This window comes from Oncorhynchus clarkii, chromosome 11, assembly GCF_045791955.1.
Source record: "Oncorhynchus clarkii lewisi isolate Uvic-CL-2024 chromosome 11, UVic_Ocla_1.0, whole genome shotgun sequence".
NCBI lineage: Eukaryota > Metazoa > Chordata > Actinopteri > Salmoniformes > Salmonidae > Oncorhynchus > Oncorhynchus clarkii.
The window spans coordinates 1480650-1506424 of record NC_092157.1 but is presented as its reverse complement, the minus strand read 5'-3'; positions in this window follow the sequence as shown (position 1 = coordinate 1506424).

Genomic DNA, 25775 nt, shown 5'->3' with positions numbered 1-25775 from the left:
AATCACTCCCTATCCCAGTATCTTGTCCCCACATGCTTCGAGATGGCTACCATTGTTCCTGTACCCAAGAAGGCAAAGATAACTGAACTAAATTACTACCGCCCCGTAACACTCACTTCTGTCATCATGAAGTGCTTTGAGAGACTAGTCAAGATTCATATATTCTCCACCTTATCAGCCACCCTAGACCCACTTCAGTCTGCATACCGCCCCAACAGGTCCACAGATGAAGCAATCGCTATCACACTGCACACTGCCCTAACCCATCTGGACAAAAGGAATACCTATGTAAGAATGCTGTTGATTGACGACAGCTCAGCATTTAACACCATAGTACCCTCCAAATGGGGATCCATAATAAAGGTCTTCGAAAGCCAAGTCAACAAACAGGTCACTGACCATCTTGAATCCCACCGTACCTTCTCCGCTGTGCAATCTGGTTTCCGAGCCGGTCACGGGTGTACCTCAGCCACGCTCAAGGTACTAAACGATATCATAACCGCCATCGATAAAAGACAGTACTGTGCAGCCGTCTTCATAGACCTTGCCAAGGCTTTCGACTCTGTCAATCACCGTATTCTTATCGGCAGACTCAGTAGCCTCGGTTTTTCGGATGACTGCCTTGCCTGGTTCACCAATTACTTTGCAGACAGAGTTCAGTGTGTCAAATCGGAGGGCATGCTGTCCGGTCCTCTGGCAGTCTCTATGGGGGTGCCACAGGGTTCAATTCTCGGGCCGACTCTTTTCTCTGTATATATCAATGATGTTTCTCATGCTGCGGGCGATTCCCTGATCCACCTCTACGCAGACGACACCATTCTATATACTTCTGGCCCGTCCTTGGACACTGTGCTATCTAACCTCCAAACGAGCTTCAATGCCATACAGCACTCCTTCCGTGGCCTCCAACTGCTCTTAAACGCTAGTAAAACCAAATGCATGCTTTTCAACCGTTCGCTGCCTGCACCCGCACGCCTGACCAGCATCACCACCCTGGATGGTTCCGACCTTGAATATGTGGACATCTATAAGTACCTAGGTGTCTGGCTAGACTCTAAACTCTCCTTCCAGACCCATATCAAACATCTCCAATCGAAAATCAAATCAAGAGTCGGCTTTCTATTCCGCAACAAAGCCTCCTTCACTCACGCCGCCAAACTTACCCTAGTAAAACTGACTATCCTACCGATCCTCGACTTCGGCGATGTCATCTACAAAATTGCTTCCAACACTCTACTCAGCAAACTGGATGCAGTTTATCACAGTGCCATCCGTTTTGTCACTAAAGCACCTTATACCACCCACCACTGCGACTTGTATGCTCTAGTCGGCTGGCCCTCGCTACATATTCGTCGCCAGACCCACTGGCTCCAGGTCATCTACAAGTCCATGCTAGGAAAAGCTCCGCCTTATCTCAGTTCACTGGTTACGATGGCAACACCCATCCGTAGCACGCGCTCCAGCAGGTGTATCTCACTGATCATCCCTAAAGCCAACACCTCATTTGGCCGCCTTTCGTTCCAGTTCTCTGCTGCCTGTGACTGGAACGAATTGCAAAAATCGCTGAAGTTGGAGACTTTTATCTCCCTCACCAACTTCAAACATCTGCTATCTGAGCAGCTAACCGATCGCTGCAGCTGTACATAGTCTATTGGTAAATAGCCCACCCATTTTCACCTACCTCATCCCCATACTGTTTTTATTTATTTATTTTTCTGCTCTTTTGCACACCAATATCTCTACCTGTACATAACCATCTGATCATTTATCACTCCAGTGTTAATCTGCATAATTGTAATTATTTGCCTACCTTCTCATGCCTTTTGCACACAATGTATATATAGACTCCCCTTTTTTCTACTGTGTTATTGACTTGTTAATTGTTTACTCCATGTGTAACTCTGTGTTGTCTGTTCACACTGCTATGCCTTATCTTGGCCAGGTCGCAGTTGCAAATGAGAACTTGTTCTCAACTAGCCTACCTGGTTAAATAAAGGTGAAATAAAAAAATATAAAAAAAAAAAAAAAACATCATTAAGCTGGAGGCCCTGGGTCCTGGACTTCCTGATGGGCCGCCCCCAGGTGGTGAAGGTAGGAAACAACATCTCCACATCGCTGACACTCAACACTGGGGCCCCACAAGGGTGTGTGCTCAGCCCCCTCCTGTTTTCCCTGTTCACCCACAACTGTGTGGCCATGCACGCCTCCAACTCAGTCATCAAGTTTGCAGACGACACAACAGTAGTGGGCTTGATTACCAACAACAACGGGACAGCCTACAGGAAGGAGGTGAGGGCACTCGGAGTGTGGTGTCAGGAAAACAACCTCTTACTCAATGTCAACAAAACAATGGAGATGATCGTGGACTTCAGGAAACAGCAGAGGGAGCACCCCCCTATCCATATCGAAGGGACAGTAGTGGAGACAGTGAAAAGTTTATTGGTGTACAAATCACAGACAAACTGAATTGGTCCGCCCACACAGACAGCGTGGTGAAGAAGGCGCAACAGCGCTTCTTCAACCTCAGGAGACTGAAGAAATTTGATTTGTCACTCAAAACCCTGAGAAACTTTTACAGATGCACAATCGAGAGCATCCTGTCGGGCTGTATCACAGCCTGGTACGGCAACTGCATCGCCTTCAACCACAGGGCTCTCCAGAGGGTAGTGAAGTCTGCACAACACATCACCGGGGGCAAGCTACCTGCCCTCCAGGAAACCTACACCACCCGATGTCACAGGATGGCCAAAAAGATCATCAAGGACAACAACCAAGGTGAGGTCAGTACAGGTACATCAAAGCTGGGGCCGAGAGACTGAAAAACAGCTTATATCGCAAGACCACCAGACTGTTAAACATCCATCACTAACTCAGAGAGGCTGCTGCCTACATTGAGACCCAATCACTGGCCACTTTAATAAATGGATCAATAGTCACTTTATACAAAGCATTCAAAATAATTCCACTTTAATAATGTCGACATATCTTACATTACTCATATCACATGTATATACTATATTTTATACCATCTATTGCACCTTGCCTATGCCGCTCAGTCATCACTCATCCATATACTTACATGTACATATTCTCATTCACCCCTTTAGATATCTGTTTATTAGGTAGTTGTTGGGGAATTGTTAGATTACTTGTTAGATATTACTGCATGGTCGGAACTAGAAGCACAAGCATTTCACTACACTCGCATTAACATCTGCGAACCATGTGTATGTGACAAGTAAGATTAGAATTGATTTGATAACTAGCAACACAACCCCAATAGTGTAACACATAGTGGAAGAGAGAATTAGCTAACGTTAGCATGGTAAACAGACACTACATGCAGCTAGCTAGCAAAACAGATTCATCAACATCATTCATAAATAACTTGACTGGCTGGCAAGTCAAAATTCAACAGAACACAACTGGTTGCATTCACTACGTTTTTCATCAGATGTTGTTGACATGTCTTACCTCCAAACGAGTCGGCCTGTTTTCTCCTGTCAAGCCAATATAATTGAGTGAAACACGATCAGGTGCCCACTTTAGTCCTTGAAAACAAATGGGGAAAAAAAACTATTTACAACATGTCTTTAGCTGGCTAGAAAGTTCACACATTTTTTTATTTAAAAATTGTCCGGGTCAATTACCACATTTCTGAATCTACGATTACGCCTAGTTAGTTTAGTTGTTCATCGGCTGATAAGCTTATAAGCAGCGATAGATCACCTACGAGTGTTAGTTAGGTATCGTGTACGATGTGCTTGCTAGCTAGCTAGCTCGGCAACGTGCTGATAAACAACAGTTACTCAACATTTTAATTGGTGAATAAATAAATAAACGTTATGTTTACATTTGTCAAAGTTATTCTTTATTCTTCTGGAAAATGTTCTCCCAAGTGATGACTTGTGTTCTCCCAAGCAGCATTGTAAGGTACCTTTGGATTGGGATATGCCAATTTTGAAATCCTGCGTAGAAACAGCCCTCCACTTCTTGAAAACGCTGCCTGAAAAGGCAGTGTCCTTGTAGTTTGGGACACACCCAAAATGTCAGTTCATGCTGCAAATAGCTCTGATAGGTTGGAGGATGTCCTCTTGAAGCTAAGTCTATGGAAAGGTTTGAGAACCGTAAGCCTCCTAGGTTTTGTATTGAAGTCTATATACCCATGGTGATACCCTAGAGAGTGTTTTTGATGTGTAATTTGATCAATTATTTGATGACGTTAATATATTTAGTACAGTTTTATCTTACAAGCATATATATTTTTTAATGATTTAAACATTTTTTAAATTTAATTTAATCTTAATGAAATTCACTGAGGAGCACGGTCCTCCCCTTCCTCCTCTAAGGAGCCTCCACTGGTAGTGAACAACACAAACATTGATTGTGGACAATGTGATGGGTAAAACAACACTGTAAACACATGATCAATGCTGTGTTCCAAGGTAATGGCATGAGATAGGAACAGAGACATCAGATAATATAACTGGAAACAAAAGGGATTAACACATTTCGTATAAAAGAAACTCTGAAAGAAGAAAACAAAAACAAAAAAAGAAAAGGGGAAATAAAATAAAAATCATTGGAAGGAAGGAAGGAAGGAAGGAAGGAAGGAAGGAAGGAAGGAAGGAAAAGGGGAAAACACTATTAATTACTTGAGTGGTGGATAAATGACTTAAAAGGTTTGCCTGGCCACCTGAAAAACACTTTTCCCATCTAATGCTGTCCGTTGCTGTCACGTAGGCTCTCCTTCATTCAGTTTGATTAATGGAGAGCTGTGGGGCACCGCCTGGAGCTAAAGGACCAATTATGAGGAAGCCAGCAACTAGTCCGCTGTTGCTGATGATGCCTTTATTCCAGTGACAGCAGTGAAAAATTGCAATATTTCTAATCAGGGTTAAATCATTTATCATTAATTTATTGGCGTTCTTTACATGCCCTAACCCATCCATCCAATCCTGACCTATTCGGGATCACATTAAAGCCTCAACGTTGGGTGCAAGCCACACCCCTCTCTCTCTCTCTCTCTCTCTCTCTCTCTCTCTCTCTCTCTCTCTCTCTCTCAGAATATTTTATGAGTATATTTTGCTTGACACGTATACGTCAACAGCCTACGATGTGTCAATACATTTACCTGAAGATATGTATATATACATATTTTTTGTATAAACGATGAGTGTCTCAAGGCAATCCAATGATCTAGGTGTTTGATGTTACAAATTGATTTCCTGCAAAACAAAAGGGCCATCTTGTCATAGTAGTCTGAATAATATCAAATCATATCAAATGTATTTATATAGCCCTTCGTACATCAGCTGATATCTCAAAGTGCTGTACAGAAACCCAGCCTAAAACCCCAAACGGCAAGCAATGCAGGTGTAGAAGCACGGTGGCTGTAAGGGAGTGTATACAGTACAAGCTAATGACTGAGTTTAACATGAACATATAACCTCACCCCAAGATGTACCTTATAAACAAACTAGGATGGCAATTTGGGGCACAGTTTTTCGTACCATTTCTTTTATGGTGCACAGTTATAGTCATGCTAATGAAGTATTGATTTTAGTTATATTTTGCCGCTGACGCAGGTCTCCACATTTCAATCAGAGAGGTTTAGCGACTAACTGATATTAATGGCATGACTTAATGGATCATAACGCTTCTGGATTCACTCTTTCTATTCTGTTTTAAGGAGATGAAACTGGTCATTTATGTTGCTGAGAGAGAGAAGGAAAGAGAGAAGGATGAGAAGAGAGAGAGAAGGAAAGAGAGAAGGATGAGAAGAAGAGAGAAGGATGAAAATGAGAGAGAGAGAAAGAGAGAAGGATGCTTTATGAGATACAAAACTGATTTGCAATCCAGAAACATCAGGTGGCTGGGTTCCATTTTAGATGTTAAACCTACTGTGGTTATGTGGAGAATGAACAGGGATATACTTAAAATGGAGGAGTGACATTATTACCAAGCATTGTTGCTGAGTAAATGTGTGCACCAGGCCATACCAAATGTTGTACTTCTGATCATTTTATTCAAAGGGAAGCAAACATATTTCTGTGTTAAGCATTATCCAGAAAGGTTTGTAAACGTTGTCTGTATCCTTGATTCTTCAAAAGTAGTGTTTTATAATTTCCTTATTAATGCTATAGTAATTATGGGATCCTAGAGGATTGTGCTTAAATGCAACACAGAGGATATACTGCCCTGTTAATTTCTGTCGGGTCTATGGAGAATAACTAGTCACTGTTGATATCAGTGGGAGTAATGTTGTGTTGTCAGTATCAGGTGTAGTAATGTTGTGTTGTCTATATCAGGTGTAGTAATGTCGTCTATATCAGGTGTAGTAATGTTGTCTATATCTGGTGTAGTAATGTTGTTGTCTATATCAGGTGTAGTAATGTTGTGTTGTCTATATCAGGTGTAGTAATGTTGTTTATATCAGGTGTAGTAATTGTGTTGTCTGTATCAGGTGTAGTAATGTTGTGTTGTTTATATCAGCTGTAGTAATGTTGTTGTCTATATCAGGTGTAGTAATGTGGTTGTCTATATCAGGTGTAGTAATGTTGTTGTCTGTATCAGGTGTAGTAATGTTGTTGTCTATATCAGGTGTAGTAATGTTGTTGTCTATATCAGGTGTAGTAATGTTGTCTATATCAGGTGTAGTAATGTTGTGGTCTGTATCAGGTGTAGTAATGTTGTCTATATCAGGTGTAGTAATGTTGTCTATATCAGGTGTAGTAATGTTGTTGTCTGTATCATGTGTAGTAATGTTGTCTATATCAGGTGTAGTGATGTTGTTGTCTATATCAGGTGTAGTCATGTTGTTGTCTGTGTCAGGTGTAGTAATGTTTTGTTGTCTATATCAGATGTAGTAATGTTGTCTATATCAGTTTTTGTAATATTGTGTTGTCTATATCAGGTGTAGTCATGTTGTGTTGCCTGTGTTCAGTCATGTTGTGTTGCCTGTGTTCAGTCATGTTGTGTTGCCTGTGTTCAGTCATGTTGTGTTGCCTGTGTTCAGTCATGTTGTGTTGCCTGTGTTCAGTCATGTTGTGTTGCCTGTGTTCAGTCATGTTGTGTTGCCTGTGTTCAGTCATGTTGTGTTGCCTGTGTACAGTCATGTCAGAGGTAACAACTAATTTGGCCTGTTGAATAGAATCCTTTAATCTGGTCCCTGAGCAGCGAAGACCTAGAAACACATGTTGGGCTTCACCGTTCATCCTTTTAACTAGCATCTCATTCCTGGCACACTTTCCTCTTTCAGAGTTCAAAAACATGCATTTGAAACTATAACGCATCTCTGCAGTTGGACACATTGATGAATTGACATTGTTTATTATTAACACATGTTTTCTATAGGACATCGACTTGCAGATAGTATATATTATGCTTCTGATAGGCCGTAAGGAGATACGCAATATATACACAGCGGTATGTGGACACACCTTCAAATGAGTGGATTCGACTTTTCAGCCACACCCAGTTGCTGACAGGTGCATAAAAAAAATCTCAATTGACAAACATTGGCAGTAGAATGGCCTTACTGAAGAGCTCAGTGACTTTCAACGTGGCACCGTCACAGGATGCCACCTGTCCAACAAGTCAGTTTGTCAAATGTATTCACTGCTAGAGCTGACCCTGGTCAGTTGTAAGTGCTGTTATTGTGAAGTGGAAATGTCTAGGAGCAACAACAGCTCAGCCATGAAGTGGTAGGCCACACAAGCTCACAGAAAGAGGACGCCGAGTGCTGAAGTGCGTACTGCGTAAAAATCGTCTGTCTTCTGTTGCAACATTCACTACAACATTCACTAGTTCCAAACTACCTCAGGAAGCAAAGTCAGCACAATAAATGTTTGTCAGGAGCTTCATGAAATGGGCTTCCATGGCCGAGCAGCCGCTCACAAGCCTACGATCACCATGAACAATGCCAAGCATCAGCTGGAGTGGTGTAAAGCTAGCTGCCAATGGACTCTGGAGCAGTGTAAACATGTTCTATAGAGTTATCTATCACGCTTCACCATCTGGCGGTCCAACGGACTAATCTTGGATTCGTGGATTCCAGGAGAATCCTGACTGGCCTGCACAGCGCCCTGACCCCAAACCCATCGAACTCCTTTGGGATTTAGAATTATTTTATTTCACCTTTATTTAACCAGGTGGCCAGTTGAGAACAAGTTTTAATTTACAACTGCGACCTGGCCGAGATAAAGCAAAGCTGTTCGACACAAACAACGACACAGAGTTACACATGGAGTAAAACAAACATACAGTCAATAACACAGTATAAAAAAGACAACAAATACAAAGTCTATTTACAGTGTGTGCAAATGAGGTAAGATAAGGGAGGTAAGGCAATAAATAGGTCACGGTGGCGAAGTAGTTACACTATAGCAATTAAACACTGGAGTGATACATGTGCAGAAGATGTGGTGCAAAGAAGCAAGATAAATAAATAAATACGGTATGGGGATGAGGTAGGTAGATAGATGGGCTGGTTACAGATGGGCTTTGTACAGGTGCAGTGATCTGTGAGCTGCTCTGATAGCTGGTGCTTAAAGCTAGTGAGGGAGATATGAGTCTCCAGCTTCAGTGATTTCTGCAGTTCGTTCCAGTCCTTGTTAGCAGAGAACTGGAAGGAAAGGCGGACAAATGAGGATTTGGCTTTGGGGGTGAACAGTGAGATAAACCTGTTGGAGCGCGTGCTATGAGTGGGTGCTGATATGGTGACCAGTGAGCTGAGATAGGGGGAGGCTTTACCTAGCAGAGACTTGTAGATGACCTGGAGCCAGTGGGTTTGGCGACGAGTATGAAGCGAGGGCCAGCCAACGAGAGCGTACAGGTCGCAATGGTGGGTAGTATATGGGGCTTTGGTGACAAAAGGGATTGCAGTGTGATAGACTGCATGGCATTGAAGCTCGTCTTGAGGTTAGTTAAAACTTCTTGACGCTACCCATCCCTTAAGCGGGATGATTGTCATCTGCAACCGTTGAAAAGCATAGCGCCTCAGTCAAATAATATTACTACAAATATTCATATTCATGCAATCACAAGTGCAATATTGCAAAACGCAGCGTAGCCTTTTGGTAATCCACCTGTCGTCTCAGATTTGGAAAAATATGCTTTACAGCGAAAGCAATCCAAGCGTTTGTGTAAGTTTATCGATCGCATGCCAAAACATTAAGTACAGTTAGCATCAAGTAGCTTGGTCACGAAAATCAGAAAAGCAATCAAATGAATCGTTTGCCTTTGATGATCTTCCGATGTTTTCACTCACGAAACTCCCAGTTACACAACAAATGATCATTTTGTTCCATAAAGATTATTTTTATATCCAAAATACCTCCGTTTGTTTGACGCATTATGTTCAGAAATCCACAGGAAAGAGAGGTCACGACAACGCAGACAAATTCCAAATAATATCCGTAATATCCACAGAAACATGTCAAATGTTTTTTTTATAATCAATCCTCAGGTTGTTAAAATATATAATCGATAATATTTCAACCACAAATGTCTTTCACAGTAGGAGACGGAAAAACAATAGCTGTCCAAATTCTGCTTTCCAAGCTTTCCAATCTTTGGGGATCTCAGACGATACGAAAGAGAGTTTGAACGGGCTAGTAATAGGAGTTGCAACAATTTCGGGGGATAGTTTTAGGAAGGGTCCAGATTGACTATCCCGGCTGATTTGTAGGGTTCCAGATTTTGCAGCTCTTTCAGAACATCAGCTATCTGGATTTGGGTGTGGGAGAAATGGGGGAGGCTTGGGCAAGTTGCAGTGAGGGGTGCAGGGCTATTGACCGGGGTAGGGGTAGCCAGGTGGAAAGCATGGCCAGCCGTAGAGAAATGCCTATTGAAATTCTCAGTTATCTGCCGGATTTATCAGTGGTGACAGTGTTTCCAAGCCTCAGTGCAGTGGGCAGCTGGGAGGGGGTGCTCTTATTCTCCATGGACTTTACAGTGTCCCAGAAGATTTTGGAGTTAGTGCTACAGGATGCAAAATTATGTTTGAAAAAGCTAGCCTTTGCTTTCCTAATTGCATTTGTATATTGGTTCCTAACTTCCCTGAAAAGTTGCGGGGTCTATTTGATGTTATTGCAGTACGCCACAGGACGTTCTTGTGCTGGTCGAGGGCAGTCAGGTCTAGAGTGAACCAATGGCTATATCTGTTTCTGGTTCTTCATTTTTTTTTTGAAAGGGGCATGCTTATTTAAGATGGTGAGGAAAGCACTTTTAAAGAATAACTAGGCATCTTCTACTGATGGGATCAATATCCTTCCAGGATCCGCCGACCAGGTCGATTAGAAAGGCCTGCTCGCTGAAGTGTTTTAGCGAGCGTTTGACAGTGATGAGGGGTGGTCGTTTGACAGAGGACCCATTACGGACGCAGGCAGTGATCGCTGAGTTTCTGGTTGAAGACAGCAGAGGTGTATTTGGAGGGCAGGTTGGTTTGGGTGATATCTATGAGGGTGCCCGTGTTTACGGATTTGGGGTTGTACCTGGTAGGTTCATTAATAATTTATGTGAGATTGAGAGCATTAAGCTTAGATTGTAGGATGGCTGGGGTGTTAATGTAACAGTATAACTTTTCGTCCGTCCCCTCACCCCTACCCGGGCTCGAACCAGGGACCCTCTGCACACATCAACAACAGTCACCCACGAAGCATCGTTACCCATCTCTCCACAAAAGACATGGACCTTGCAGAGCAAGGGGAACCCCTACTTCAAGGTCTCAGAGCAAGTGACCTCACCGATTGAAACGCTATTAGCGCGCACCACCGCTAACTAGCTAGCTATTTCACATCAGTTACATTAAGCATGTCTCAGTTTAACAGCACGAGCTCTGAAAATAGATGGGGCAATAGATGGTGTCCAGGGCACAGCTGGGAGCAGATTGTGGTCTAGCAAGAGGCAACGGTAAGAGACTTGTTTGTGGAAAGGTGGATTTTTAAAAGAAGAATCTCAAATTGTTTGGGCCAGACCTGGACAGTAGGACAGAACTCTGCAGGCTATCTCTGCAGTAGATTTCAACTCCGCCCCCTTTGGCAGTTCTATCTTGTCGGACAATGTTATAGTTAGGATGGAAATTTCATGAATTGATGAATTGTAACGCCGACTGTGAGCCAGGCCTAAATGCCCAACATCAATGCCTGACCTCACTAATGCTCTTGTGATTGAATGGAAGCAAGTCCCCTCAGCAATGTTCCAACATCTAGTGGAAAACATTACCAGAAGAGTGGAGTCTGGGGATAGCCCCTTTATTTTCAATTTTCACCTAAAATGACATACCCAAATCTTACTGCCTGTAGCTCAGGCCCTGAAGCAAGGATATGCATATTGTTTGTACCATTTGAAAGAAAACGCTTTGAAGTTTGTAGAAATGTGAATTGAATGTAGGAGAATAACACACAATAGATCTGGTAGAAGAAAATACAAAGAGAAAACCAACCTTTTATCTTTCTACCACAATCTTTGAAATGCATCAGAAAGGTCCCATTTCTAGCCATCACTCTGGTTGTAATTCCGATGGGGTCCACAAAAGATGGCATGGTGTCAGATTGATAACTTGAAGTATGAGTTAACTCCATGACATTTAGTGTGAAGTCACCAGGTACATTTGGACAAATCATGAAGGAGACATTTGCATTCAGATGACATTTTTCTGAAAGAATATCATCAAATTGGTACTTGGACTTATCTTACTTGGATTTATCTTTTACAGTATTACTAACCATATTATAAGTTCAACAATTGCAAAAATAAAACAGTTTTCATAACTTTATAACTTTGTCCAAGAAAAGGCATGCTGTCGCAAAAGGTAACAACATTTTACGACAGATACAAGGTTTCTGGATACTCCCGTAAATCCCAGCTCATTGTCTATCTAGCTTTGTTTGACCCCGATTGGTGCTTATTTGACAAAGATACAGTCGAGCAAATTAAAACCGCCCGCGTCAACGGCGTGCCATGAAGGCGTCACTCTCTGACCAAATATGGTGTCCTATAGGAAATACTACACCCCTAATGATATAGTGATATAGTGAAGTCTGGTTAAGTTCTAGGATCTCTGAGGAATAAAGACAAATGTGATTTGACTGGTTGAAACAATGTGTACGGTTCAATTTTCCCAAATTCCTTTCTTTGCAAATTGAAGAGTGGAAATACAAAATCAATTGTGCATGCTATGTGGACCTTTTTAAGATATGAAAAAGGATTTTATCTAACAAAACAACACTTCATGTTATCTCTGGGACCCTTTGAATGATAAATCAGAGCAAGATTTCAGAATGTAAGTACACATTTCACCTTCAGAGGTGAATTTATCAAACCTATTGCGGTGAAAAAACTGCTTTGTTGTTAGGTGCTCTCCTCAAACAATAGCATGGCATTTCTTCGCAGTATTAGCTACTGTAAATTGGACAGTGCAGTTATATTAACAAGAATTTAAGCTTTCAGCCGATTTAACACACTTATATGTATCGACATTTGCTGTTTCTCTAAAATCTGCTGTCCTGTTAACGGGACGCAGATTCCTAAGAAGTTTTAAAGTAAAAAAAGGGAAACCAACTCCATATTAATGCCCATGATTTTGGAATGAGATGTTCTGCTAGCAGTTGTCCACATCCTGTTGGTCATGTCCACTCAAATGACATATTTGGTTTGTTACTTCCAAGGAAAAGTATTTAGTTCGGTTCTTGTACATTGTCTGTTCCTCTTCTGGTTGTGTTCCTCTCCCCTCCTCCTCTGGTTGTGTTCCTCTCCCCTCCTCCTCTTGATTTTGGGGAGAGAAATCCAGCTTGGCAGTGACATCTACTATTATTACCCATTTCAGAAGGATGTCTTTCTGCTGATTTATGTGCAGGTTTTGAAAATGAATTTAAATCAGGGGATTAAAAAGCATAAGACGTGTTATGTCCATCACAAGAGGAGAGAGTGACGCTAAGCTGTCTTTCAGGCAACCAAATAAAACTCACCAATTTAATGAGATCCGTCCTAAGCCTTAGCTGCCAAAAATATAATTAAAAACTTTCACACAGAGAGCAAGAATAATGCAAAGATAGTCAGGAGAGAACCACGATGCTCAGCAAACACTGACTGAAGTTAGCTGAGCTAGTAGCCAGGAGCTAGTCAGGACAGAGTCTCAGCCTCCAATAATTATGCTGCAATAGTTTATGTGTTGTGGGGCTAGGGTCAGTCTGGTGTATCTGGGGTATTTCTCCAGTCCAGTAAGATCTGGAAATCAGCATTTGTCCTACCACTTTTAAAAGGGGGAGATCCAACTCTTTTAAATAATTATAGGAAAATCTCAAAGCTGTCACCCCTGGTGAAAATACGTGAAACCCTTGTAAGTGAACAGCTAAAATAGTTTTTATTTACTAACTCTATTTTATCAATGTACCAATCGGGCTTCAGGAAGAAGCATAGCACAATTACAGCAGCCATGAAGGTTTTAAATGATATCACTGAAGCCCTTGACAAAAAACAGTACTGTGTCTCACTTTTTTTTGATCTCTCTAAAGCTTTTGATACAGTTGATCATGCTATCCTAAGGCAGAGATTGTAGAGTGTATGTCTTTCGGAGCATGCAGTTGCATGGTTTGCTAACTATCTGTCTGATATAACTCAGTGCACTCAATTTGATGGGCTTATGTCTGTTAAATTGTCTGTCTTTAATGGTGTGCCCCAAAGCTCTGTACTTGGTCCTCTCTTATTCATTATTTAAATAAATGATTTAGACAAAAATGTCCAAAATGCACAACTTCATTTTTATGCTGATGATACTGTTATTTACTGTTGTGCCTCATCTCTTACAAAAGCTTTCCAGAACTTGCAAACTGCTTTTTATACTGTTCAACATACCTTGTGTCAATTGAGGCTTATCCTCAATACTGACAAAACTAAACTAATGGTGTTTTCTAATGCAAGAAATAGATCTCTGAACCTTTCAGCTATTACTACCTGTCAGGGCAAGGAGATTGAGGTTGTAACCTCATATAAATATCTTGGAATTTTAATTGATGACGGCCTCTCTTTTAAATTGCATATTCAACAACTTACAAAAAAATGTAGGCTGAAATTTGCATTTTATTTTAGGAATAAGGAATACGTTTTTCTTTTGAAGCCAGAAGGAGGCTAGTATCAGCTACATTTATGCCTTTACTAGACTATGGGGATATTTTATATATGAATGCTTCTGCTCAATGTTTGAGATCAATTGACACTCTTCACCATGGCACTTTGAGATTTATTTTAAACAGCAAAACCCTTACGCACCACTGCACTTTGTATACCAGGGTTGGCTGGCCTTCTCTAGTCACTCGTAGGATCAGTTACTGGTATACTTTTATTTACAAAGCCATTTTGGGTTTACTACCTTTTTATTTGGGCATTTTTATTGTTCAGAAATGTGGTGGGTACTCTCTTCGTTCGCTGGACTTTATCCTGCTAACTGAGACTGATTCCCAGATCTGTCAAGGTTTTTAATTTGCTGTGTTTTATTTTGTTATATTCTTGTGAATTCAATGGTTTTTACTATTGAATTACCATCTAATTATCTCTCTCTCCTTCTCTCTTTCTCTCTCTCTCTCTCTTTCTCTTTCTCTCTCTCTCTCTGAGTACCTGAGCCCTGGGACCATGCCTCAGGACTGCGTACCTGGCCTGATGACTCCTTGCTGTCCCCAGTCCACCTGGTCGTGCTGCTGCTCCAGTTTCAACTGTTCTGCCAGCGGGTATGGAACCCTGACCTGTTCACCGGACGTGGACCTGTTGTCCCAGACCTGCTGTTTTCTGTATTCTTACTACCTGGTTCTACTCGAGCGAGGTTGAGGGTATATGTGGATTATCCATTGACTAAAGAACACAAACAGGTTTTTCACATCTGTAAAGAAAAACAGTTCTATGACCTGTAACTTAAACCCTTTTGCATTTTGGAGAGCAAAGGTCATTCACAAACATCCTTCATAGGGTTCAAGGATGTCCCTGTTTCTTTTAATTCTGCCTCCACAGACCAGCTGTTCCTGGGTCTCCCCAGTTCTCTTGTCCCCTGTGGTTTCAAGTTTATGGTTGTGTTGGCGGGGGGCTTCTTCAAGATGTTCCCAATCCAGTCCTATATTGTGCAATTTATTTGGATTCTGATTTGTTCTCGTTCTGTGATTTCCCAGAGCTCTTGGTTTCCTATGGTGTTTGCCACTACATTCCCAGGCTGAGTTTATGAAGACTATGGCTTGTTACTGTAGTCGTTCTCCATTGTTCTGCCCCGTATAGTAAAACTGATTGGAGGGTGAAGGCTTGTTACTTTAGTGGTTCTCCTTGTTTCTGCCACATATAACCTCCTGTGGATTCACTACATGGAACAACAGACAGTCACCGGAACAACAGACAGTCACTGGAAAAACAGACAGTCACTGGAACAACAGACAGTCACTGGAACAACAGATAGTCACCGGAACAACAGACAGTCACTGGAAAAACAGACAGTCACTGGAACAACAGACAGTCACTGGAACAACAGACAGTCACTGGAACAACAGACAGTCACCGGAACAACAGACAGTCACTGGAAAAACAGACAGTCACTGGAACAACAGACAGTCACTGGAACAACAGACAGTCACTGGAACAACAGACAGTCACTGGAACAACAGATAGTCACCGGAACAACAGACAGTCACTGGAAAAACAGACAGTCACTGGAACAACAGACAGTCACTGGAACAACAGACAGTCACTGGAACAACAGACAGTCACTGGAACAACAGATAGTCACCGGAACAACAGACAGTCACTGGAAAAACAGACAGTCACTGGAACAACAGACAGTCACCGGAACAACAGATATTCACCGGAACAACAGACAGTCACTGGAAAAACAGACAGTCACTGGAACAACAGGCAGTCACTGGAACAACAGACAGTCACTGGAACAACAGACAGTCACTGGAACAACATACAGTCACTGGAACAACAGATAGTCACTGGAACAACAGACAGTCACTGGAAAAACAGATAGTCACCGGAACAACAGACAGTCACTGGAAAAACAGACAGTCACTGGAACAACAGGCAGTCACTGGAACAACAGACAGTCACTGGAACAACAGACAGTCACTGGAACAACAGACAGTCACTGGAACAACAGATAGTCACTGGAACAACAGACAGTCACTGGAAAAACAGACAGTCACCGGAACAACAGACAGTCACTGGAACAACAGACAGTCACTGGAACAACAGACAGTCACTGGAACAACAGACAGTCACTGGAACAACAGACAGACCGCCCCAAAAAATCTAAAGGAAGTTTGTTCTGAAGTGTCTGTCTTATATGTGACCCGATTCAGAAAACTAGGTGGTATGTCATAAATCATGACTTCACAGGAGAGCAGTTTGAATGTAAACAGTTTGTTTTTTGGCAGAAATTAATTAATAACAAACTTGTACACCATCTGTAAATACGAATAAAATTGTTAAATTACGGGGCTTGTTGGTTTAGCCACATAAAAAGTTAGCAACCTTCCCACTAGCCATGATTGGCTGAGATAATGAGTGGGCTGGACATGCCGAGAGATACTTTCGGATTGGTCTGCCATATAGAAGGCTTTTGTCTATTTGAGCTGGTCAGTCTGTGCTGGTAATGCTGTTGAACATGCCTTTTAGAAATGTAGCTGCATAAGTGTTGCTCTCCATTTTCTTGGAGGATAAAGCTTTGAAATCAGTGCATATGATAGCTAAATAGATGGAGGAAACACCTGTTTCCAGATTACATCTTCAAACTAAAGTATATGTGGCATGGATCTGTGACAGGGAGACGCGTCCATAACACATGATGATGTATACAGGTAAGACAGTCTAGCATTAGCCAGCTACATTTTCAGATATTACACATTTCTAACTTTGACAGAAAGTGGTTTCATTTCAAGTTAAAGTGTATTGTTAGCTAGAGTTAGCTGGCTGGCTCCCTAGCTAACGTTAGGTGGCGTGACGTAATGTGTGTGATCTAGAATGCCGTTTACCTAGCTAGGTTCATTGTTTACCTAGCTAGGTTTATTGTTTACCTAGCTAGGTTCATTGTTTCCCTAGCGAGGTTCATTGTTTACCTAGCTAGGTTCATTGTTTACCTAGCTAGGTTCATTGTTTCCCTAGCGAGGTTCATTGTTTCCGTAGCGAGGTTCATTGTTTACCTAGCTAGGTTCATTGTTTACCTAGCTAGGTTCATTGTTTACCTAGCTAGGTTCATTGTTTACCTAGCTAGGTTCATTGTTTACCTAGCTAGGTTCATTGTTTACGTAGCTAGGTTCATTGTTTACCTAGCTAGGTTCATTATTTACCTATCCAGGTTCATTGTTTCCCTAGCCAGGTTAATTGTTTACGTATCTCGGTTCATTGTTTACCTACCTAGATAGCTTCACATCTTAAGCTAAAGTGTACACCACCAATTTAATAAGGCCGGCGTCAGTAAACGTTGTTGTTGCCAGTAGAGCTGGTTAGGTTGTTTTCATGTTATTCAGAGGTAAACAAATCATCAGCCAGAGAGTCAAGGGTGAAGCTCTGAACGCTCCGGGAGTGAAACGAGATGGGTGGAGCTAAAGCTTCAGAGGGTGTGAACGATGCTGAATGGGTGTAGCTAAAGCTTCAGAGGGTGTGAACGATGCTGAATGGGTGGAGCTAAAGCTTCAGAGGGTGTGAACGATGCTGAATGGGTGGAGCTAAAGCTTCAGAGGGTGTGAACGATGCTGAATGGGTTTAGACAAAGAAGAAATCTCTCACTGAATCACTAAAATGCAATTTTCTCAAAAATGAGTTTACAAGTTTATCAACTTTCAAAGTAGAATTACTTTCCCATTGTTCCTCAAATGCAGTGCATGATATACCGTTTTGCAGTGGTGAACCGTGGCTATTGGAGCTAGGCCCTCAGGTGAGGAAAAATATCTGACGTCATACGTATAGATAGAGAACTAGGATGACTGGGGATACGGAGTATGACCTGAGACCTTTTTTTTGCAGACCTATGTAGGAGAAGCAATTTTTTAATGACAGTGTCAAACAGTCCAAAACACGCCTCAGCTGTGGCTCACAAAAGCAGTACACTGTTCTCTACTGTAACACATACACCCACCCTGTCTGACTGTTCTCTACTGTAACACATATACCCACCCTGTCTGACTGTTCTCTACTGTAACACATACACCCACCCTGTCTGACTGTTCTCTACTGTAACACATACACCCACCCTGTCTGACTGTTCTCTACTGTAGCAAATACACCCACCCTGTCTGACTGTTCTCTACTGTAGCAAATACACCCACCCTGTCTGACTGTTCTCTACTGTAGCAAATACACCCACCCTGTCTGACTGTTCTCTACTGTAGCACATACACCCACCCTGTCTGACTGTTCTCTACTGTAACACATACACCCACCCTGTCTGACTGTTCTCTACACCCTGGCAGGTGGGTTGCCATTGGAATGCCAGTGTGTTGATGCCATCAGGTTACCATGGTGTTGTGTTTTTCACAGACCTTGTTTGCTTTGCCAAAGTCTTCTTTTACCAGAGTTGTAACACACTAAGGCTGGATGGTAATAGAGGCAGAATGTGAAAAACACCCCAGCCCACACACCTCCAACCCCTTCCCATTCCTCCTACACCCATCCTCCCCTTGCTGGACGTGCTGCCCCTCTCTCTGCCTCTCTCTTACACTTTGAGGATCTGACACTTTGAATCAGCAGCAGGCAGTGATGCTTCCCCACTGACTGGAGAGGAGTGGTTGGCCAGGCTTTCCTTGTCACATGTAGTTAATGCAGTCTGACTGGAGAGGAGAGGTTGGTTAGGCTTTCCTTGTCACATATAGTTAATGCAGTCTGACTGGAGAGGAGAGGTTGGCCAGGCTTTCCTTGTCACATATAGTTAATGCAGTCTGACTGGAGAGGAGAGGTTGGCCAGGCTTTCCTTGTCACAGGTAGTTAATGCAGTCTGACTGGAGAGGAGAGGTTGGTCAGGCTTTCCTTGTCACAGGTAGTTAATGCAGTCTGACTGGAGAGGAGAGGTTGGCCAGGCTTTCCTTGTCACATATAGTTAATGCATTCTGACTGGAGAGGAGAGGTTGGCCAGGCTTTCCTTGTCACAGGTAGTTAATGCAGTCTGACTGGAGAGGAGAGGTTGGCCAGGCTTTCCTTGTCACAGGTAGTTAATGCAGTCTGACTGGAGAGGAGAGGTTGGCCAGGCTTTCCTTGTAACAGGTAGTTAATGCAGTCTGACTGGAGAGGAGAGGTTGGTCAGGCTTTCCTTGTCACAGGTAGTTAATGCAGTCTGACTGGAGAGGAGAGGTTGGCCAGGCTTTCCTTGTCACAGGTAGTTAATGCAGTCTGACTGGAGAGGAGAGGTTGGTTAGGATTTCCTTGTCACATATAGTTAATGCAGTCTGACTGGAGAGGAGAGGTTGGCCAGGCTTTCCTTGTCACAGGTAGTTAATGCAGTCTGACTGGAGAGGAGAGGTTGGTTAGGTTTTCCTTGTCACAGGTAGTTAATGCAGTCGCTGATCCTAATGACTGTTGTTTTTAATTGCGTGACTTGTCAGCTCTAATGAGGGCATTCTGAAGGAAAAATTATCAACAAACCAATAATGAGCTTCCGATTATTTGCTGTCTGTCTTTCATGATTTATTTCCTGTCTGTCTTCCAATATTTATTTCCTGTCTGTCTTTCATTATTTATTTCCTGTCTGTCTTCCAATATTTATTTCCTGTCTGTCTTCCAATATTTATTTCCTGTCTGTCTTCCAATATTTATTTCCTGTCTGTCTTTCATTATTTATTTCCTGTCTGTCTTCCAATATTTATTTCCTGTCTGTCTTCCAATATTTATTTCCTGTCTGTCTTCCAATATTTATTTCCTGTCTGTCTTTCATTATTTGTTTCCTGTCTGTCTTCCAATATTTATTTCCTGTCTGTCTTTCATTATTTATTTCCTGTCTGTCTTCCAATATTTATTTCCTGTCTGTCTTCCAATATTTATTTCCTGTCTGTCTTTCAATATTTATTTCCTGTCTGTCCAGATATTCACTGGAATGTTTTGCACTGCCAATCTTAGCAACAGAAAGGTTTGGTTTCTCATTGGTTCTGGGCTCCTGAGTGGTGTAGCATCATTGAGATTCATACCTTCTGTTCTCTGTTCATGGAGTTCGTCCACTGCATTACCAGGACTCTTTTTTCCTTACTGATCCTTACTGTATATTCAAAAAAATACAATTTCATAGGAAAAAAGCACTCGTTAAGATCAGAGGACACAGCCAATTAGTGGACGCGGCCAACACACCTGAACGCACCAATTAGTGGACGCGGCCAACACACCTGAACGCACCAATTAGTGGACGCAGCCAACACACCTTTGTTATCCCCTCATCAAACTACACAATTCCACACATTGACAAAGCAAAAACAGTTTTTTAGAAATGTTTGATAATACAAAATACAAATAAAACTGAAATATCACATTTACACAAGTATTCAGACCCTTTACTCAGTACTTTGTTGAAGCAGCTTTGGCAGCGATTTACAGCCTCAAGCCTTCTTGGGTATGAAGCTACAAGCCTGTATTCTGGGAGTTTCTCCCATTCTGCAGATCCTGTCTGTCAGGTTGAATGGGGAGTGTCGCTGCACAGCTATTTTCAGGTCTCTCCATCAGGTTCAAGTCTGGGCTCTGGCTGAGTCACTCAAGGTCATTCAGAGACTTATCCCGAAGCCACTCCGGCGTTGTCTTGGCTGTGTGCTTAGGGGCGTTGTCCTGCTGGAAGGTGAACCTTCGCCCCAGTCTGAGGTCCTGAGCACTCTGCAGCAGGTTTTCATCAAGGATCTCAATGTACTTTGCTCTGTTCACCTCCCTGTCCAAGGCCCTTCTCCCCCGATTGCTTAGTTTGGCTGGACGGCCAGCTCTAGAAAGAGTCTTTGTGGCACCAAACTTCTTCCATTTAAGAATGATGGAGGCCACTGTGTTCTCAGGGCACTTCATTGTGTTTTAGTACCCTTTCCCAGATCTGTGCCTTGACACAATCCTGTTTTGGCGCTCTATGGACAATTCCTTCAACCTCATGGCTTGGTTTTTGCTCTGACATGCGTTATCAACTGTGGTACCTTATCTTCTTGGTGACAGGGGGCAGTATTTTCACGTCCGGATGAAATGCCCACATTCAACTGCCTGCTACTCATCCCCAAAAGATAAGATATGCATATTATTAGATGTTTGAATCATGTCTGTGAGTATAACAGAACTTATTTAGCAGGCGAAACCCCGAGGACAAACCATTCAATTTTTTTATTTTGAGGTCACTCTCTTTTCAAAGGTTTTTCATTGGGAATCCAGATTTCTAAGGGACCTTCTTGCAGTTCCTACCGCTTCCACTGGATGTCAACAGTCTTTAGAAATTGGTTGAGGTTATTCCTTTGTGTAATGAAGTAGTACGGCCCTCTTGAACGAGGGTCACTTGAAATGTACTGTTAGAGGCGCGTGACCAGAAAGCATGCTACAGTTTGTTTTCTTCCTGTATTGAACACAGATCATCCCATCTTCAATTTTATCGATTATTTACGTAAAAATACCTAAAGTTGAATTACAAAAGTAGTTTGAAATGTTATGGCAAAGTTTACAGGTAACTTTTGAAATATTTTGTAGTCACGTTGAGCAATTTGGAACCGTTTTTTTTCTGGATCAAACTCGACAAATAAATTGACATTTTGGATATATATCGACGGAATTAATCAAACAAAAGGACCATTTGTGATGTTTATGGGACATATTGGAGTGCCAACAAAAGAAGCTCGTCAAAGGTAAGGCATTAATTATATTTTTATTTCTGCGTTTTGTGTCGCGCCTGCAGGGTTGAAATATGGTTTCTCTCTTTGTTTACGGAGGTGCTATCCTCAGATATTGGCATCGTTTGCTTTCGCCGAAAAGCCTTTTTGAAATCTGACATGTTGGCTGGATTCACAACAAGTGTAGCTTTAATTTGCTATCTTGCATGTGTGATTTATGAGTTTGATTCTTATAGTAATTTATTTGAATTTGGTGCGCTGCATTTTCCCTGGCTTTTGGCCAGGTGAGCGTCCCACATATCCCAGAGAGGTTATATAGACAGGTGTGTGCCTTTCCAAATCATGTCCAATCAATTGGATTTACCTCAGGTGGACTCCAATGAAGTTGTAGAAACATCCCAAGGACGATCAATGGAAGCAGGATACACCTGAGCTCCATCAGTCTGAATACTGATGTAATAAGTGTTCAGCATATTTGGGAACTCCTTCAAGACTGTTGCAAAAAGCATTCCAGGTTAAGCTGGTTTAGAGAATCCCAAGAGTGTGCAAAGCTGTCATCGACTGGCTCGATTCTGTAAAATTTAAAATAGTGTTTTCTTATATTGAAAATAGATTCAGAGCTAGAAAGTTGAATATATAATACGCTGCAGTTGATAAACTTCCCTTTTGAGAAAGTTGAATATATAATACGCTGCAGTTGATAAACTTCCCTTTTGAGAAAATGGCCCTTGAATATTTTGGTAAACCTACTTTTTTGTCCTCACCCATTCAGCATCATTCAACCCTTTTAAGCCTTATCCCCACCCATCTCTTTAAGGATTCACATATTAGGCCACAACCAAAGATTTCATGACTAAAGGCTGGTTTATACTACGGGGGTACAAAGGTACAACATGGTCTATTGACAGTTGTTGCAGTGAAATCATGAACATTTTATTGTCGTCCGACATCATACTTGTCATTGTTGTTATGAAAAAGTACGTGACGTCAGCAGTCTGGTGGTCCAAAACACCAGTAAAAAGACGTTAAGGTTAAAACGAATCATCCAGCGACACTGTTTACCAGGGGCAGGGCTACCGACGTTAAGGCTAATCTGAAGATGGTGCTGGCTAAAGCTAAAACTGGCGAGTGTAGAGAGTATAGAGATATTGTTATCCATGTCGTCACCAAAGATGTTAGGATGAAACAGTCAGAGGTCACCAAGTGCAACATAGCTTCAGCGTGTAAATCAGCTAGAAAGATGTGTCGGCATCGAGTAATTGTCTCTGGCCCCCACCCAGTTAGGGGGAGTGATGAGCTTTACAGCAGAGTCTCACAACTCAATCGCTGGTTGAAAACTGTTTTCTGCCCCTCTCAAAAGATTTTGTGGATAATTGGCCCTCTTTCTGGGACTCATCCACAAACAGGACCAAGCCTGGCCTGTTAAGGAGTGACGGACTCCATCCTAGCTGGAGGGGTGCTCTCATCTTATCTACCAACATAGACAGGGCTCTAACTCCCCTAGCTCCACAATGAGATAGGGTGCAGGCCAGGCAGCAGGCTGTTAGCCAGCTTAGTGGAGTCTGCCGCTAGCACAGTCAGTGTACTTAGCTCAGCTATCTCCATTGAGACCGTGTCTGTGCCTCGACCTAGGTTGGGCAAAACTAAACATGGTGGTGTTCGCCTTAGCAATCTCACTGGAATAAAGACCTCCTCCATTCCTGGCATTATTGAAAGAGATTGTGATACCTCACATCTCAAAATAGGGCTTCTGAATGTTAGATCCCTCAATTCCAAGGCAGTCATAGTCAATGGAATAATCACAGATCATAATCTTGATGTGATTTATCCTGTCTGAAACATGGCTTAAGCCTGATGAATTTACTGTGTAAAATGAGGCCTCACCTCCTAGTTACACTAGTGACAATATCCCCAGCGCATCCCGCAAAGGCAGAGGTGTTGCTAACATTTATGATAGATAATTTCAATTTACAATAAAAACCCTAAGTTTTTGTCTTTTGAGCTTCTAGTCATGAAATCTATGCAGCCTACTCAATCACTTTTTATAGTTACTGTTTACAAGCCTTCTGGGCAAAATGCAGCATTCCTCACTAAGTTCCCTAAATTCCTATCGGACCTTGTAGTCATGGTTGATAATATTCACATTTTTGGAGACTTTAATATTCACATGGAAAAGACCACAGACCCACTCCAAAAGGCTTTCAGAGCCAACATCGACTCAATGTTGTTTTTGTCAACATGTCTCCGGACCTACTCACTGCCACAGTCATACTCTGGACCTAGTTTTTTGTCCCGTGGAATAAATGTTGTGGATCTTAATGTTTTTCCTCATAATCCTGGACTATCGGACCACCATTTTATTACGTTTGCAATCGCAACAAATAATCTGCGCAGACCCCAACCAAGGATCATCCAAAGCCGTGCTACAAATTCTCAGACAACCCAAAGATTCCTAGATTCCCTTCCAGACTCCCTGCACCTACCCAAGGATGTCAGAGTACAAAAATCAGTTAACCACCTAACTGAGGAACTCATTTTAACCTTGCGTAACATCCTAGATGCAGTCGCACCCCTAAAAACAAAAAACATTTTCATAAAAAACTTTCATAAGAAACTAGCTCCCTGGTACACAGAAAATACCCGAGCTCTGAAGCAAGCTAACAGAAAATTGGAACGAAATGGCACTACACCAGACCGGAAGTTTTCCGACTAGCTTGGAAAGACAGTACCTTGCAGTATCGAAGAGCCCTCACTGCTGCTCGATCATCCTATTCTTCCAACTTAATTGAGGAAAATGAGAACAAACCCAAATATTTTTTTTGATTGTGTTCAACTGAAAAGCAGCATTCATAAATTCATGAACTTCTTTGACGAAAAGATAATTAGAAAGCAAATTACGGACTCCTCCTTTAAAATTATATCTCTTGACACATTGATGAAAATAATCATTGCCTCTAAACCTTCAAGCTGCATACTGGACCTTATTCCAACTAAACTACTGAAAGAGTTGCTTCCTGTGCTTGGCCCTCCTTTGTTGAACATAATAAACGGCTCTCTATCCACCGGATGTGTACCAAACTCACTAAAAGTGGTTGTAATAAAGCCTCTCTTGAAATAGCCAAACCTTGAATCAGAAAATATTTAAAAAACTATCGGCCTATATTGAATCTCCCATTCCTCTCAACATTTTTTGAAAAAGCTGTTACGTAGCAACTCACTGCCTACCTGAAGACAAACAATGTATACAGACGCTTCAGTCTGGTTTTAGACCCCATCATAGCACTGAGACTGCACTTGTGAAGGTGTAAATGTGGGCTGGAGGTGTAAATGACTGCCGGAGCCTCCCGCCTGTCCGGCGCCGCTGCCGGAGCCTCCCGCCTTTCCGGCGCCGCTGCCGGAGCCCCTCTGCCCAGAGCTGCTGCCGCCCCTCTGTCCCGAGCAGCTGCCCCTCTGTCCCGAGCAGCTGTCCCTCTGTCCCGAGCAGCTGTCCCTCTGTCCCGAGCAGCTGCCCCACCTCTGTCCCGAGCTGCCCCTCTGTCCCAAGCAGCCCCTCTGTCCAGTGGGGTCATTGAGTAGGGTGGGCATGGTGAGTAAGCCACGGAGGCGGACAATAAGGCGGACTAAGACAATGATGAAGTGGAGTCCGCGTCCCGCGCCAGAGCCGCCACCGCTGACAGACGCCCACCCAGACCCTCCCCTATAGGTCAAGGTTTTGCGGCCGGAGTCCGCACCTTGGGGGGGGGGGGGTACTGTCACGTTCTGACCTTTATTTCCGTTGTTTTGTATTTATTTAGTATGGTCAGGGCGTGAGTTGGGTGGGCAGTCTATGTTTGTTTTTCTATGTTTTGGGGCATTTCTATGTTTTCGGCCTAGTATGGTTCTCAATCAGAGGCAGGTGTCATTAGTTGTCTCTGATTGAGGATCATACTTAGGTAGCCTGGGTTGCACTGTTTGTTTGTGGGTGATTGTCTATGT